Here is a 20766-nt window from a genome sequence, read left to right on the forward strand (position 1 = left end):
TATTTTGACGCAGCACACACAAGATGTGCATTGGAAAATACTTGGAATAGAAAGGAATGTTTTGACTCAGCACACACCACATATGCATTAGAATATACTTGGAATAGAAAGGAATGTTTTGACCCAGAACAAGAAGGAAGTGTATTGCAAAATACTTGGAATAGAAAGGAATGTTTTGACTCAGCACACACAACATGTGCATCAGAAAATACTTGGATTAGGAAGGAATGTTTTGACTCAGCACACACAACATGTGCATTAGAATATACAAGGAATATTAAGGAATATTTTGACTCAGCACACACAACATGTGCATTAGAATATGCATGGAATAGAAAGGAATGTTTTGACTCAGCACACACAACATGTGCATTAGATAGAATATACTTGGTATAGAAAGGAATGTTTTGACTCAGTAAACACAACATGTGCATCGGAATATACTCAGAATAGAAAGGAAAGTATTGACTCAACACACACCACATATGCATTAGAATATACTTGGAATAGAAATGAATGTTTTGACCCAGAACAAGAAGGAAATGTATTTGAATATACTTGGAATAGAAAGGAATGTTTTGACTCAACACAAACAACATGTGAATTAGAATATACAAGGAATATTAAGGAATATTTTGACATAGCACACACCACATGTGCATTAGAATATACTTGGAATAGAAAGGAATGTTTTGACCCAGAACAAGAAGGAAATGTATTGGAATATACTTGGAATAGAAAGGAATGTTTTGACTCAGCACACACAATATGTGCTTTAGAATATACTTGGAATACAATGGAATGTTTTGACTCAGGACACACAACATGTGGATCGGAATATACTCAGAATAGAAAGGAAAGTATTGACTCAGCACACACCACATATGCATTAGAATATACTTGAAATAGAAAGGAATGTTTTGACCTAGAACAAGAAGGAAGTGTATTGGAATATACTTGGAATAGAAAGGAATGTTTTGATTCAGCACACACAACATGTGCATCAGAAAATACTTCGAATAGAAAGGTATGTTTTTACTCAGCGCACACACAATATGTGCTTTAGAATATACTTGGAATATGATGGAATGTTTTGACTCAGGACACAGAAGATGTGCCTTAGAATATTCATGGAATAGAAAGGAATGTTTTGACTCAGTACCCACCACATGTGCATTAGAATATACTTGGAATACAATGGAAAGTTTTCACAGAGCACACACAAGATGTGCATCTGAATATACTTGAAATAGAAAGGAATGTTTTGTCTCAGCACACAAAACAAGGTTATTCGAATCAACCTGGAATTTAAAGGAATGTGTTGACTCAGCACAGACAACATGTGCATTAGAATATACTTGGAAAAGAAAGGAATATTTTGACTCAGCATACACCACATGTGCTTTAGAATATTCTTGGAATAGAAAGGAATGTTTTGACTCAGCACACACAACATGTGCATTAGATAGAATATACGTGGAATAGAAAGTAATGTTTTGACTCAGCACATTCCACATGTGGATTAGAATATTCTGAGAATAGAAAGGTATGTTTTGACTCAGCACACATCACATATGCATTAGAATATACTTGGAATAGAAAGGAATGTTTTGACCAAGAACAAGAAGGAAGTGTATTAGAATATACTTGAAATAGAAAGGAATGTTTTGACTCAGCACAAACAACATATGAATTAGAATATACAAGGAATATTAAGGAATATTTTGACTTAGCACACACCACATGTGCATTAGAATATACTTGGAATAGAAAGGAATGTTTTGACCCAGTACAAGAAGGAAGTGTATTGGAATTTACTTGGAATAGAAAGGAATGTTTTGTCTCAGCACACACAAGATGTGCATATGAATATACGTGGAATAGAAAGGAATTTTTTGACTCAGCACACACAACATGTGGATCGGAATATACTCAGAATAGAAAGGAAAGTATTGATTCAGCACACACCACATATGCATTAGAATATACTTGGAATAGAAAGGAATGTTTTGACCCAGAACAAGAAGGAAGTGTATTGGAATATACTTGGAATAGAAAGGATTGTTTTGACTCAGCACACACAACATGTGCATCAGAAAATACTTGGAATAGAAAGGAATATTTTGACTCAGCACTCACAACATGTGCATTAGAATTTAAATGAAATATTAAGGAATATTTTGACTCAGCACACACAACATGTGCATTAGAATATGCATGGAATAGAAAGGAATGTTTTGACTCAGCACGCACCACATGTGCATTAGAATATACTTGGAATACAATGGAATGTTTTGACTCACCACACACAACATGTGCATCAGAAAATACTTGGAATAGTAAGGAATGTTTTGTCTCAGCACACAAAACAACGTTATTCGAATCTACTTGGAATAGAAAGGAATGTTTTGACTCAGCACAGACAACATGTGCATTAGAATATACTTGGAATAGAAAGGAATGTTTTGGGTCAGCACACACCACATGTACTTTAGAATATTCTTGGTATAACAATAAATATTTTGACGCAGCACACACAAGATGTGCATTGGAAAATACTTGGAATAGAAAGGAATGTTTTGACTCAGCACACACCACATATGCATTAGAATATACTTGGAATAGAAAGGAATGTTTTGACCCAGAACAAGAAGGAAGTGTATTGGAAAATACTTGGAATAGAAAGGAATGTTTTGACTCAGCACACACAACATGTGCATCAGAAAATACTTGGATTAGAAAGGAATGTTTTGACTCAGCACACACAACATGTGCATTAGAATATACAAGGAATATTAAGGATAATTTTGACTCAGCACACACAAAACGTGGATTAGAATATGCATGGAATAGAAAGGAATGTTTTGACTCAGCACACACCACATGTGCATTAGAATATTCTGGGAATAGAAAGGTATGTTTTGACTCAGCACACACAACATGTGCATCGGAATATACTCAGAATAGAAAGGAAAGTATTGTCTCAACACACACCACATATGCATTAGAATATATTTGGAATAGAAATGAATGTTTTGACCAAGAACAAGAAGGAAGTGTATTTGAATATACTTGGAATAGAAAGGAATGTTTTGACTCAACACAAACAACATGTGAATTAGAATATACAAGGAATATTAATGAATATTTTGACTTAGCACACACCACATGTGCATTAGAATATACTTGGAATAGAAAGGAATGTTTTGACCCAGAACAAGAAGGAAGTGTATTGGAATATACTTGGAATAGAAAGGAATGTTTTGACTCAGCACATACAATATGTGCTTTAGAATATAGTAGGAATACAATGGAATGTTTTGACTCAGGACACACAAGATGTGCATTAGAATATACGTGGAATAGAAAGGAATTTTTTGACTCAGCACACACAACATGTGGATCGGAATATACTCAGAATAGAAAGGAAAGTATTGACTCAGCACACACCACATATGCATTACAATATACTTGGAATAGATAGAAATGTTTGACCCAGAACAAGAAGGAAGTATATTGGAATATACTTGGAATAGAAAGGAATGTTTTGACTCACCACACACAACATGTGCATCAGAAAATACTTGGAATAGAAAGGAATATTTTGACTCAGCACTCACAACATGTGCATTAGAATTTTAAAGAAATATTAAGGAATATTTTGACTCAGCACACACAACATGTGCATTAGAATATGCATGGAATAGAAAGGAATGTTTTGACTCAGCACACACCACATGTGCATTAGAATATACTTGGAATAGAAAGGAATGTTTTGTCTCAGCACACAAAACAAGGTTATTCGAATCTACTTGGAATAGAAAGGAATGTTTTGACTCAGCACACACCACATGTGCTTTAGAATATTCTTGGTATATCAATAAATATTTTGACGCAGCACACACAAGATGTGCATTGGAAAATACTTGGAATAGAAAGGAATGTTTTGACTCAGCACACACCACATATGCATTAGAATATACTTGGAATAGAAGGAATGTTTTGACCAAGAACAAGAAGGAAGTGTATTTGAATATACTTGGAATAGAAAGGAATATTTTGACCCAGAACAAGAAGGAAGTGTATTGGAAAATACTTGGAATAGAAAGGAATGTTTTGACTCAGCACACACAAAATGTGGATTAGAATATGCATGGAATAGAAAGGAATGTTTTGACTCAGCACAAACCACATGTGCATTAGAATATTCTGGGAATAGAAAGGTATGTTTTGACTCAGCACACACAACATGTGCATTAGAATATACAATGAATATTAAGGATAATTTTGACTCAGCACACACAAAATGTGGATTAGAATATGCATGGAATAGAAAGGAATGTTTTGACTCAGCACACACCACATGTGCATTAGAATATTCTGGGAATAGAAAGGTATGTTTTGACTCAGCACACACAACATGTGCATCGGAATATACTCAGAATAGAAAGGAAAGTATTGTCTCAAACACACCACATATGCATTAGAATATATTTGGAATAGAAATGAATATTTTGACCAAGAACAAGAAGGAAGTGTATTTGAATATACTTGGAATAGAAAGGAATGTTTTGACTCAACACAAACAACATGTGAATTAGAATATACAAGGAATATTAAGGAATATTTTGACTTAGCACACACCACATGTGCATTAGAATATGCTTGGAATAGAAAGGAATGTTTTGACCCAGAACAAGAAGGAAGTGTATTGGAATATACTTGGAATAGAAAGGAATGTTTTGACTCAGCACACACAATATGTGCTTTAGAATATACTAGGAATACAATGGAATGTTTTGACTCAGGACACACAAGATGTGCATTAGAATATACGTGGAATAGAAAGGAATTTTTTGACTCAGCACACACAACATGTGGATCGGGATATACTCAGAATAGAAAGGAAAGTATTGACTCAGCACACACCACATATGCATTACAATATACTTGGAATAGATAGGAATGTTTGACACAGAACAAGAAGGAAGTGTATTGGAATATACTTGGAATAGAAAGGAATGTTTTGACTCACCACACACAACATGTGCATCAGAAAATACTTGGAATAGAAAGGAATATTTTGACTCAGCACTCACAACATGTGCATAAGAATTTTAAAGAAATATTAAGGAATATTTTGACTCAGCACACACAACATGTGCATTAGAATATGCATGGAATAGAAAGGAATGTTTTGACTCAGCACACACCACATGTGCATTAGAATATACTTGGAATACAATGCAATGTTTTGACACAGCACACACAAGGTGTGTATCAGAATATACTTGGAATAGAAAGGAATGTTTTGTCTCAGCACACAAAACAAGATTATTCGAATCTACTTGGAATAGAAAGGAATGTTTTGACTCAGCACACACCACATGTGCTTTAGAATATTCTTGGTATATCAATAAATATTTTGACGCAGCACACACAAGATGTGCATTGGAAAATACTTGGAATAGAAAGGAATGTTTTGACTCAGCACACACCACATATGCATTAGAATATACTTGGAATAGAAAGGAATGTTTTGACCCAGAACAAGAAGGAAGTGTATTGCAAAATACTTGGAATAGAAAGGAATGTTTTGACTCAGCACACACAACATGTGCATCAGAAAATACTTGGATTAGGAAGGAATGTTTTGACTCAGCACACACAACATGTGCATTAGAATATACAAGGAATATTAAGGAATATTTTGACTCAGCACACACAACATGTGCATTAGAATATGCATGGAATAGAAAGGAATGTTTTGACTCAGCACACACAACATGTGCATTAGATAGAATATACTTGGTATAGAAAGGAATGTTTTGACTCAGTAAACACAACATGTGCATCGGAATATACTCAGAATAGAAAGGAAAGTATTGACTCAACACACACCACATATGCATTAGAATATACTTGGAATAGAAATGAATGTTTTGACCCAGAACAAGAAGGAAATGTATTTGAATATACTTGGAATAGAAAGGAATGTTTTGACTCAACACAAACAACATGTGAATTAGAATATACAAGGAATATTAAGGAATATTTTGACATAGCACACACCACATGTGCATTAGAATATACTTGGAATAGAAAGGAATGTTTTGACCCAGAACAAGAAGGAAATGTATTGGAATATACTTGGAATAGAAAGGAATGTTTTGACTCAGCACACACAATATGTGCTTTAGAATATACTTGGAATACAATGGAATGTTTTGACTCAGGACACACAACATGTGGATCGGAATATACTCAGAATAGAAAGGAAAGTATTGACTCAGCACACACCACATATGCATTAGAATATACTTGAAATAGAAAGGAATGTTTTGACCTAGAACAAGAAGGAAGTGTATTGGAATATACTTGGAATAGAAAGGAATGTTTTGATTCAGCACACACAACATGTGCATCAGAAAATACTTCGAATAGAAAGGTATGTTTTTACTCAGCGCACACACAATATGTGCTTTAGAATATACTTGGAATATGATGGAATGTTTTGACTCAGGACACAGAAGATGTGCCTTAGAATATTCATGGAATTGAAAGGAATGTTTTGACTCAGTACCCACCACATGTGCATTAGAATATACTTGGAATACAATGGAAAGTTTTCACAGAGCACACACAAGATGTGCATCTGAATATACTTGAAATAGAAAGGAATGTTTTGTCTCAGCACACAAAACAAGGTTATTCGAATCAACCTGGAATTTAAAGGAATGTGTTGACTCAGCACAGACAACATGTGCATTAGAATATACTTGGAAAAGAAAGGAATATTTTGACTCAGCATACACCACATGTGCTTTAGAATATTCTTGGAATAGAAAGGAATGTTTTGACTCAGCACACACAACATGTGCATTAGATAGAATATACGTGGAATAGAAAGTAATGTTTTGACTCAGCACATTCCACATGTGGATTAGAATATTCTGAGAATAGAAAGGTATGTTTTGACTCAGCACACATCACATATGCATTAGAATATACTTGGAATAGAAAGGAATGTTTTGACCAAGAACAAGAAGGAAGTGTATTAGAATATACTTGAAATAGAAAGGAATGTTTTGACTCAGCACAAACAACATATGAATTAGAATATACAAGGAATATTAAGGAATATTTTGACTTAGCACACACCACATGTGCATTAGAATATACTTGGAATAGAAAGGAATGTTTTGACCCAGTACAAGAAGGAAGTGTATTGGAATTTACTTGGAATAGAAAGGAATGTTTTGTCTCAGCACACACAAGATGTGCATATGAATATACGTGGAATAGAAAGGAATTTTTTGACTCAGCACACACAACATGTGGATCGGAATATACTCAGAATAGAAAGGAAAGTATTGATTCAGCACACACCACATATGCATTAGAATATACTTGGAATAGAAAGGAATGTTTTGACCCAGAACAAGAAGGAAGTGTATTGGAATATACTTGGAATAGAAAGGAATGTTTTGACTCAGCACATACAATATGTGCTTTAGAATATAGTAGGAATACAATGGAATGTTTTGACTCAGGACACACAAGATGTGCATTAGAATATACGTGGAATAGAAAGGAATTTTTTGACTTAGCACACACAACATGTGGATCGGAATATACTCAGAATAGAAAGGAAAGTATTGACTCAGCACACACCACATATGCATTACAATATACTTGGAATAGATAGAAATGTTTGACCCAGAACAAGAAGGAAGTATATTGGAATATACTTGGAATAGAAAGGAATGTTTTGACTCACCACACACAACATGTGCATCAGAAAATACTTGGAATAGAAAGGAATATTTTGACTCAGCACTCACAACATGTGCATTAGAATTTTAAAGAAATATTAAGGAATATTTTGACTCAGCACACACAACATGTGCATTAGAATATGCATGGAATAGAAAGGAATGTTTTGACTCAGCACACACCACATGTGCATTAGAATATACTTGGAATAGAAAGGAATGTTTTGTCTCAGCACACAAAACAAGGTTATTCGAATCTACTTGGAATAGAAAGGAATGTTTTGACTCAGCACACACCACATGTGCTTTAGAATATTCTTGGTATATCAATAAATATTTTGACGCAGCACACACAAGATGTGCATTGGAAAATACTTGGAATAGAAAGGAATGTTTTGACTCAGCACACACCACATATGCATTAGAATATACTTGGAATAGAAGGAATGTTTTGACCAAGAACAAGAAGGAAGTGTATTTGAATATACTTGGAATAGAAAGGAATATTTTGACCCAGAACAAGAAGGAAGTGTATTGGAAAATACTTGGAATAGAAAGGAATGTTTTGACTCAGCACACACAAAATGTGGATTAGAATATGCATGGAATAGAAAGGAATGTTTTGACTCAGCACAAACCACATGTGCATTAGAATATTCTGGGAATAGAAAGGTATGTTTTGACTCAGCACACACAACATGTGCATTAGAATATACAATGAATATTAAGGATAATTTTGACTCAGCACACACAAAATGTGGATTAGAATATGCATGGAATAGAAAGGAATGTTTTGACTCAGCACACACCACATGTGCATTAGAATATTCTGGGAATAGAAAGGTATGTTTTGACTCAGCACACACAACATGTGCATCGGAATATACTCAGAATAGAAAGGAAAGTATTGTCTCAAACACACCACATATGCATTAGAATATATTTGGAATAGAAATGAATATTTTGACCAAGAACAAGAAGGAAGTGTATTTGAATATACTTGGAATAGAAAGGAATGTTTTGACTCAATACAAACAACATGTGAATTAGAATATACAAGGAATATTAAGGAATATTTTGACTTAGCACACACCACATGTGCATTAGAATATGCTTGGAATAGAAAGGAATGTTTTGACCCAGAACAAGAAGGAAGTGTATTGGAATATACTTGGAATAGAAAGGAATGTTTTGACTCAGCACACACAATATGTGCTTTAGAATATACTAGGAATACAATGGAATGTTTTGACTCAGGACACACAAGATGTGCATTAGAATATACGTGGAATAGAAAGGAATTTTTTGACTCAGCACACACAACATGTGGATCGGGATATACTCAGAATAGAAAGGAAAGTATTGACTCAGCACACACCACATATGCATTACAATATACTTGGAATAGATAGGAATGTTTGACACAGAACAAGAAGGAAGTGTATTGGAATATACTTGGAATAGAAAGGAATGTTTTGACTCACCACACACAACATGTGCATCAGAAAATACTTGGAATAGAAAGGAATATTTTGACTCAGCACTCACAACATGTGCATTAGAATATGCATGGAATAGAAAGGAATGTTTTGACTCAGCACACACCACATGTGCATTAGAATATACTTGGAATACAATGCAATGTTTTGACACAGCACACACAAGGTGTGTATCAGAATATACTTGGAATAGAAAGGAATGTTTTGTCTCAGCACACAAAACAAGATTATTCGAATCTACTTGGAATAGAAAGGAATGTTTTGACTCAGCACACACCACATGTGCTTTAGAATATTCTTGGTATATCAATAAATATTTTGACGCAGCACACACAAGATGTGCATTGGAAAATACTTGGAATAGAAAGGAATGTTTTGACTCAGCACACACCACATATGCATTAGAATATACTTGGAATAGAAAGGAATGTTTTGACCCAGAACAAGAAGGAAGTGTATTGCAAAATACTTGGAATAGAAAGGAATGTTTTGACTCAGCACACACAACATGTGCATCAGAAAATACTTGGATTAGGAAGGAATGTTTTGACTCAGCACACACAACATGTGCATTAGAATATACAAGGAATATTAAGGAATATTTTGACTCAGCACACACAACATGTGCATTAGAATATGCATGGAATAGAAAGGAATGTTTTGACTCAGCACACACAACATGTGCATTAGATAGAATATACTTGGTATAGAAAGGAATGTTTTGACTCAGTAAACACAACATGTGCATCGGAATATACTCAGAATAGAAAGGAAAGTATTGACTCAACACACACCACATATGCATTAGAATATACTTGGAATAGAAATGAATGTTTTGACCCAGAACAAGAAGGAAATGTATTTGAATATACTTGGAATAGAAAGGAATGTTTTGACTCAACACAAACAACATGTGAATTAGAATATACAAGGAATATTAAGGAATATTTTGACATAGCACACACCACATGTGCATTAGAATATACTTGGAATAGAAAGGAATGTTTTGACCCAGAACAAGAAGGAAATGTATTGGAATATACTTGGAATAGAAAGGAATGTTTTGACTCAGCACACACAATATGTGCTTTAGAATATACTTGGAATACAATGGAATGTTTTGACTCAGGACACACAACATGTGGATCGGAATATACTCAGAATAGAAAGGAAAGTATTGACTCAGCACACACCACATATGCATTAGAATATACTTGAAATAGAAAGGAATGTTTTGACCTAGAACAAGAAGGAAGTGTATTGGAATATACTTGGAATAGAAAGGAATGTTTTGATTCAGCACACACAACATGTGCATCAGAAAATACTTCGAATAGAAAGGTATGTTTTTACTCAGCGCACACACAATATGTGCTTTAGAATATACTTGGAATATGATGGAATGTTTTGACTCAGGACACAGAAGATGTGCCTTAGAATATTCATGGAATTGAAAGGAATGTTTTGACTCAGTACCCACCACATGTGCATTAGAATATACTTGGAATACAATGGAAAGTTTTCACAGAGCACACACAAGATGTGCATCTGAATATACTTGAAATAGAAAGGAATGTTTTGTCTCAGCACACAAAACAAGGTTATTCGAATCAACCTGGAATTTAAAGGAATGTGTTGACTCAGCACAGACAACATGTGCATTAGAATATACTTGGAAAAGAAAGGAATATTTTGACTCAGCATACACCACATGTGCTTTAGAATATTCTTGGAATAGAAAGGAATGTTTTGACTCAGCACACACAACATGTGCATTAGATAGAATATACGTGGAATAGAAAGTAATGTTTTGACTCAGCACATTCCACATGTGGATTAGAATATTCTGAGAATAGAAAGGTATGTTTTGACTCAGCACACATCACATATGCATTAGAATATACTTGGAATAGAAAGGAATGTTTTGACCAAGAACAAGAAGGAAGTGTATTAGAATATACTTGAAATAGAAAGGAATGTTTTGACTCAGCACAAACAACATATGAATTAGAATATACAAGGAATATTAAGGAATATTTTGACTTAGCACACACCACATGTGCATTAGAATATACTTGGAATAGAAAGGAATGTTTTGACCCAGTACAAGAAGGAAGTGTATTGGAATTTACTTGGAATAGAAAGGAATGTTTTGTCTCAGCACACACAAGATGTGCATATGAATATACGTGGAATAGAAAGGAATTTTTTGACTCAGCACACACAACATGTGGATCGGAATATACTCAGAATAGAAAGGAAAGTATTGATTCAGCACACACCACATATGCATTAGAATATACTTGGAATAGAAAGGAATGTTTTGACCCAGAACAAGAAGGAAGTGTATTGGAATATACTTGGAATAGAAAGGATTGTTTTGACTCAGCACACACAACATGTGCATCAGAAAATACTTGGAATAGAAAGGAATATTTTGACTCAGCACTCACAACATGTGCATTAGAATTTTAATGAAATATTAAGGAATATTTTGACTCAGCACACACAACATGTGCATTAGAATATGCATGGAATAGAAAAGAATGTTTTGACTCAGCACGCACCACATGTGCATTAGAATATACTTGGAATACAATGGAATGTTTTGACTCACCACACACAACATGTGCATCAGAAAATACTTGGAATAGAAAGGAATGTTTTGTCTCAGCACACAAAACAAGGTTATTCGAATCTACTTGGAATAGAAAGGAATGTTTTGACTCAGCACAGACAACATGTGCATTAGAATATACTTGGAATAGAAAGGAATGTTTTGGGTCAGCACACACCACATGTACTTTAGAATATTCTTGGTATAACAATAAATATTTTGACGCAGCACACACAAGATGTGCATTGGAAAATACTTGGAATAGAAAGGAATGTTTTGACTCAGCACACACCACATATGCATTACAATATACTTGGAATAGAAAGGAATGTTTTGACCCAGAACAAGAAGGAAGTGTATTGGAAAATACTTGGAATAGAAAGGAATGTTTTGACTCAGCACACACAACATGTGCATCAGAAAATACTTGGATTAGAAAGGAATGATTTGACTCAGCACACACAACATGTGCATTAGAATATACAAGGAATATTAAGGATAATTTTGACTCAGCACACACAAAACGTGGATTAGAATATGCATGGAATAGAAAGGAATGTTTTGACTCAGCACACACCACATGTGCATTAGAATATTCTGGGAATAGAAAGGTATGTTTTGACTCAGCACACACAACATGTGCATCGGAATATACTCAGAATAGAAAGGAAAGTATTGTCTCAACACACACCACATATGCATTAAAATATATTTGGAATAGAAATGAATGTTTTGACCAAGAACAAGAAGGAAGTGTATTTGAATATACTTGGAATAGAAAGGAATGTTTTGAATCAACACAAACAACATGTGAATTAGAATATACAAGGAATATTAATGAATATTTTGACTTAGCACACACCACATGTGCATTAGAATATACTTGGAAAAGAAAGGAATGTTTTGACCCAGAACAAGAAGGAAGTGTATTGGAATATACTTGGAATAGAAAGGAATGTTTTGACTCAGCACATACAATATGTGCTTTAGAATATAGTAGGAATACAATGGAATGTTTTGACTCAGGACACACAAGATGTGCATTAGAATATACGTGGAATAGAAAGGAATTTTTTGACTCAGCACACACAACATGTGGATCGGAATATACTCAGAATAGAAAGGAAAGTATTGACTCAGCACACACCACATATGCATTACAATATACTTGGAATAGATAGAAATGTTTGACCCAGAACAAGAAGGAAGTATATTGGAATATACTTGGAATAGAAAGGAATGTTTTGACTCACCACACACAACATGTGCATCAGAAAATACTTGGAATAGAAAGGAATATTTTGACTCAGCACTCACAACATGTGCATTAGAATTTTAAAGAAATATTAAGGAATATTTTGATTCAGCACACACAACATGTGCATTAGAATATGCATGGAATAGAAAGGAATGTTTTGACTCAGCACACACCACATGTGCATTAGAATATACTTGGAATAGAAAGGAATGTTTTGTCTCAGCAAACAAAACAAGGTTATTCGAATCTACTTGGAATAGAAAGGAATGTTTTGACTCAGCACACACCACATGTGCTTTAGAATATTCTTGGTATATCAATAAATATTTTGACGCAGCACACACAAGATGTGAATTGGAAAATACTTGGAATAGAAAGGAATGTTTTGACTCAGCACACACCACATATGCATTAGAATATACTTGGAATAGAAAGGAATGTTTTGACCCAGAACAAGAAGGAAGTGTATTGGAAAATACTTGGAATAGAAAGGAATGTTTTGATTCAGCACACACAACATGTGCATCAGAAAATACTTCGAATAGAAAGGTATGTTTTTACTCAGCGCACACACAATATGTGCTTTAGAATATACTTGGAATATGATGGAATGTTTTGACTCAGGACACAGAAGATGTGCCTTAGAATATTCATGGAATTGAAAGGAATGTTTTGACTCAGTACCCACCACATGTGCATTAGAATATACTTGGAATACAATGGAAAGTTTTCACAGAGCACACACAAGATGTGCATCTGAATATACTTGAAATAGAAAGGAATGTTTTGTCTCAGCACACAAAACAAGGTTATTCGAATCAACCTGGAATTTAAAGGAATGTGTTGACTCAGCACAGACAACATGTGCATTAGAATATACTTGGAAAAGAAAGGAATATTTTGACTCAGCATACACCACATGTGCTTTAGAATATTCTTGGAATAGAAAGGAATGTTTTGACTCAGCACACACAACATGTGCATTAGATAGAATATACGTGGAATAGAAAGTAATGTTTTGACTCAGCACATTCCACATGTGGATTAGAATATTCTGAGAATAGAAAGGTATGTTTTGACTCAGCACACATCACATATGCATTAGAATATACTTGGAATAGAAAGGAATGTTTTGACCAAGAACAAGAAGGAAGTGTATTAGAATATACTTGAAATAGAAAGGAATGTTTTGACTCAGCACAAACAACATATGAATTAGAATATACAAGGAATATTAAGGAATATTTTGACTTAGCACACACCACATGTGCATTAGAATATACTTGGAATAGAAAGGAATGTTTTGACCCAGTACAAGAAGGAAGTGTATTGGAATTTACTTGGAATAGAAAGGAATGTTTTGTCTCAGCACACACAAGATGTGCATATGAATATACGTGGAATAGAAAGGAATTTTTTGACTCAGCACACACAACATGTGGATCGGAATATACTCAGAATAGAAAGGAAAGTATTGATTCAGCACACACCACATATGCATTAGAATATACTTGGAATAGAAAGGAATGTTTTGACCCAGAACAAGAAGGAAGTGTATTGGAATATACTTGGAATAGAAAGGATTGTTTTGACTCAGCACACACAACATGTGCATCAGAAAATACTTGGAATAGAAAGGAATATTTTGACTCAGCACTCACAACATGTGCATTAGAATTTTAATGAAATATTAAGGAATATTTTGACTCAGCACACACAACATGTGCATTAGAATATGCATGGAATAGAAAAGAATGTTTTGACTCAGCACGCACCACATGTGCATTAGAATATACTTGGAATACAATGGAATGTTTTGACTCACCACACACAACATGTGCATCAGAAAATACTTGGAATAGAAAGGAATGTTTTGTCTCAGCACACAAAACAAGGTTATTCGAATCTACTTGGAATAGAAAGGAATGTTTTGACTCAGCACAGACAACATGTGCATTAGAATATACTTGGAATAGAAAGGAATGTTTTGGGTCAGCACACACCACATGTACTTTAGAATATTCTTGGTATAACAATAAATATTTTGACGCAGCACACACAAGATGTGCATTGGAAAATACTTGGAATAGAAAGGAATGTTTTGACTCAGCACACACCACATATGCATTACAATATACTTGGAATAGAAAGGAATGTTTTGACCCAGAACAAGAAGGAAGTGTATTGGAAAATACTTGGAATAGAAAGGAATGTTTTGACTCAGCACACACAACATGTGCATCAGAAAATACTTGGATTAGAAAGGAATGATTTGACTCAGCACACACAACATGTGCATTAGAATATACAAGGAATATTAAGGATAATTTTGACTCAGCACACACAAAACGTGGATTAGAATATGCATGGAATAGAAAGGAATGTTTTGACTCAGCACACACCACATGTGCATTAGAATATTCTGGGAATAGAAAGGTATGTTTTGACTCAGCACACACAACATGTGCATCGGAATATACTCAGAATAGAAAGGAAAGTATTGTCTCAACACACACCACATATGCATTAAAATATATTTGGAATAGAAATGAATGTTTTGACCAAGAACAAGAAGGAAGTGTATTTGAATATACTTGGAATAGAAAGGAATGTTTTGAATCAACACAAACAACATGTGAATTAGAATATACAAGGAATATTAATGAATATTTTGACTTAGCACACACCACATGTGCATTAGAATATACTTGGAAAAGAAAGGAATGTTTTGACCCAGAACAAGAAGGAAGTGTATTGGAATATACTTGGAATAGAAAGGAATGTTTTGACTCAGCACATACAATATGTGCTTTAGAATATAGTAGGAATACAATGGAATGTTTTGACTCAGGACACACAAGATGTGCATTAGAATATACGTGGAATAGAAAGGAATTTTTTGACTCAGCACACACAACATGTGGATCGGAATATACTCAGAATAGAAAGGAAAGTATTGACTCAGCACACACCACATATGCATTACAATATACTTGGAATAGATAGAAATGTTTGACCCAGAACAAGAAGGAAGTATATTGGAATATACTTGGAATAGAAAGGAATGTTTTGACTCACCACACACAACATGTGCATCAGAAAATACTTGGAATAGAAAGGAATATTTTGACTCAGCACTCACAACATGTGCATTAGAATTTTAAAGAAATATTAAGGAATATTTTGATTCAGCACACACAACATGTGCATTAGAATATGCATGGAATAGAAAGGAATGTTTTGACTCAGCACACACCACATGTGCATTAGAATATACTTGGAATAGAAAGGAATGTTTTGTCTCAGCAAACAAAACAAGGTTATTCGAATCTACTTGGAATAGAAAGGAATGTTTTGACTCAGCACACACCACATGTGCTTTAGAATATTCTTGGTATATCAATAAATATTTTGACGCAGCACACACAAGATGTGCATTGGAAAATACTTGGAATAGAAAGGAATGTTTTGACTCAGCACACACCACATATGCATTAGAATATACTTGGAATAGAAAGGAATGTTTTGACCAAGAACAAGAAGGAAGTGTATTTGAATATACTTGGAATAGAAAGGAATGTTTTGACCCAGAACAAGAAGGAAGTGTATTGGAAAATACTTGGAATAGAAAGGAATGTTTTGACTCAGCACACACAAAATGTGGATTAGAATATGCATGGAATAGAAAGGAATGTTTTGACTCAGCACACACCACATGTGCATTAGAATATTCTGGGAATAGAAAGGTATGTTTTGACTCAGCACACACAACATGTGCATCCGAATATACTCAGAATAGAAAGGAAAGTATTGTCTCAACACACTCCACATATGCATTAGAATATATTTGGAATAGAAATGAATATTTTGACCAAGAACAAGAAGGAAGTGTATTTGAATATACTTGGAATAGAAAGGAATGTTTTGACTCAACACAAACAACATGTGAATTAGAATATACAAGGAATATTAAGGAATATTTTGACTTAGCACACACCACATGTGCATTAGAATATACTTGGAATAGAAAGGAATGTTTTGACCCAGAACAAGAAGGAAGTGTATTGGAATATACTTGGAATAGAAAGGAATGTTTTGACTCAGCACACACAATATGTGCTTTAGAATATACTAGGAATACAATGGAATGTTTTGACTCAGGACACACAAGATGTGCATTAGAATATACGTGGAATAGAAAGGAATATTTTGACTCAGCACACACAACATGTGGATCGGAATATACTCAGAATAGAAAGGAAAGTATTGACGCAGCACACACCACATATGCATTACAATATACTTGGAATAGATAGGAATGTTTGACCCAGAACAAGAAGGAAGTGTATTGGAATATACTTGGAATAGAAAGGAATGTTTTGACTCAGCACACACAACATGTGCATCAGAAAATACTTGGAATAGAAAGGAATATTTTGACTCAGCACTCACAACATGTGCATTAGTATTTTAAAGAAATATGAAGGAATATTTTGACTCAGCACACACAACATGTGCATTAGAATATGCATGGAATAGAAAGGAATGTTTTGACTCAGCACACACCACATGTGCATTAGAATATACTTGGAATACAATGCAATGTTTTCACACAGCACACACAAGATGTGCATCAGAATATACTTGGAATAGAAAAGAATGTTTTGTCTCAGCACACAAAACAAGGTTATTCGAATCTACTTGGAATAGAAAGGAATGTTTTGACTCAGCACACACCACATGTGCTTTAGAATATTCTTGGTATATCAATAAATATTTTGACGCAGCACACACAAGATGTGCATTGGAAAATACTTGGAATAGAAAGGAATGTTTTGACTCAGCACACACCACATATGCATTAGAATATACTTGGAATAGAAAGGAATGTTTTGACCCAGAACAAGAAGGAAGTGTATTGCAAAATACTTGGAATAGAAAGGAATGTTTTGACTCAGCACACACAACATGTGCATCAGAAAATACTTGGATTAGGAAGGAATGTTTTGACTCAGCACACACAACATGTGCATTAGAATATACAAGGAATATTAAGGAATATTTTGACTCAGCACACACAACATGTGCATTAGAATATGCATGGAATAGAAAGGAATGTTTTGACTCAGCACACACAACATGTGCATTAGATAGAATATACTTGGTATAGAAAGGAATGTTTTGACTCAGTAAACACAACATGTGCATCGGAATATACTCAGAATAGAAAGGAAAGTATTGACTCAACACACACCACATATGCATTAGAATATACTTGGAATAGAAATGAATGTTTTGACCCAGAACAAGAAGGAAATGTATTTGAATATACTTGGAATAGAAAGGAATGTTTTGACTCAACACAAACAACATGTGAATTAGAATATACAAGGAATATTAAGGAATATTTTGACATAGCACACACCACATGTGCATTAGAATATACTTGGAATAGAAAGGAATGTTTTGACCCAGAACAAGAAGGAAATGTATTGGAATATACTTGGAATAGAAAGGAATGTTTTGACTCAGCACACACAATATGTGCTTTAGAATATACTTGGAATACAATGGAATGTTTTGACTCAGGACACACAAGATGTGCATTAGAATATACGTGCAATAGAAAGGAATGTTTTGACTCAGCACACACAACATGTGGATCGGAATATACTCAGAATAGAAAGGAAAGTATTGACTCAGAACACACCACATATTCATTAGAATATACTTGGAATAGAAAGGAATGTTTTGACCTAGAACAAGAAGGAAGTGTATTGGAATATACTTGGAATAGAAAGGAATGTTTTGATTCAGCACACACAACATGTGCATCAGAAAATACTTAGAATAGAAAGGTATGTTTTTACTCAGCGCACACACAATATGTGCTTTAGAATATACTTGGAATATGATGGAATGTTTTGACTCAGGACACAGAAGATGTGCCTTAGAATATGCATGGAATAGAAAGGAATGTTTTGACTCAGCACCCACCACATGTGCATTAGAATATACTTGGAACACAATGGAATGTTTTCACACAGCACACACAAGATGTGCATCTGAATATACTTGAAATAGAAAGGAATGTTTTGTCTCAGCACACAAAACAAGGTTATTCGAATCAACCTGGAATTTAAAGGAATGTGTTGACTCAGCACAGACAACATGTGCATTAGAATATACTTGGAAAAGAAAGGAATATTTTGACTCAGCATACACCACATGTGCTTTAGAATATTCTTGGAATAGAAAGGAATGTTTTGACTCAGCACACACAACATGTGCATTAGATAGAATATACGTGGAATAGAAAGTAATGTTTTGACTCAGCACATTCCACATGTGGATTAGAATATTCTGAGAATAGAAAGGTATGTTTTGACTCAGCACACATCACATATGCATTAGAATATACTTGGAATAGAAAGGAATGTTTTGACCAAGAACAAGAAGGAAGTGTATTAGAATATACTTGAAATAGAAAGGAATGTTTTGACTCAGCACAAACAACATATGAATTAGAATATACAAGGAATATTAAGGAATATTTTGACTTAGCACACACCACATGTGCATTAGAATATACTTGGAATAGAAAGGAATGTTTTGACCCAGTACAAGAAGGAAGTGTATTGGAATTTACTTGGAATAGAAAGGAATGTTTTGTCTCAGCACACACAAGATGTGCATTTGAATATACGTGGAATAGAAAGGAATTTTTTGGCTCAGCACACACAACATGTTGATCGGAATATACTCAGAATAGAAAGGAAAGTATTGATTCAGCACACACCACATATGCATTAGAATATACTTGGAATAGAAAGGAATGTTTTGACCCAGAACAAGAAGGAAGTGTATTGGAATATACTTGGAATAGAAAGGATTGTTTTGACTCAGCACACACAACATGTGCATCAGAAAATACTTGGAATAGAAAGGAATATTTTGACTCAGCACTCACAACATGTGCATTAGAATTTAAATGAAATATTAAGGAATATTTTGACTCAGCACACACAACATGTGCATTAGAATATGCATGGAATAGAAAGGAATGTTTTGACTCAGCACGCACCACATGTGCATTAGAATATACTTGGAATACAATGGAATGTTTTGACTCACCACACACAACATGTGCATCAGAAAATACTTGGAATAGAAAGGAATGTTTTGTCTCAGCACACAAAACAAGGTTATTCGAATCTACTTGGAATAGAAAGGAATGTTTTGACTCAGCACAGACAACATGTGCATTAGAATATACTTGGAATAGAAAGGAATGTTTTGGGTCAGCACACACCACATGTACTTTAGAATATTCTTGGTATAACAATAAATATTTTGACGCAGCACACACAAGATGTGCATTGGAAAATACTTGGAATAGAAAGGAATGTTTTGACTCAGCACACACCACATATGCATTACAATATACTTGGAATAGATAGGAATGTTTGACCCAGAACAAGAAGGAAGTGTATTGGAATATACTTGGAATAGAAAGGAATGTTTTGACTCAGCACACACAACATGTGCATCAGAAAATACTTGGAATAGAAAGGAATATTTTGACTCAGCACTCACAACATGTGCATTAGTATTTTA

This window comes from Narcine bancroftii, chromosome 2 (assembly GCF_036971445.1).
Source record: "Narcine bancroftii isolate sNarBan1 chromosome 2, sNarBan1.hap1, whole genome shotgun sequence".
NCBI lineage: Eukaryota > Metazoa > Chordata > Chondrichthyes > Torpediniformes > Narcinidae > Narcine > Narcine bancroftii.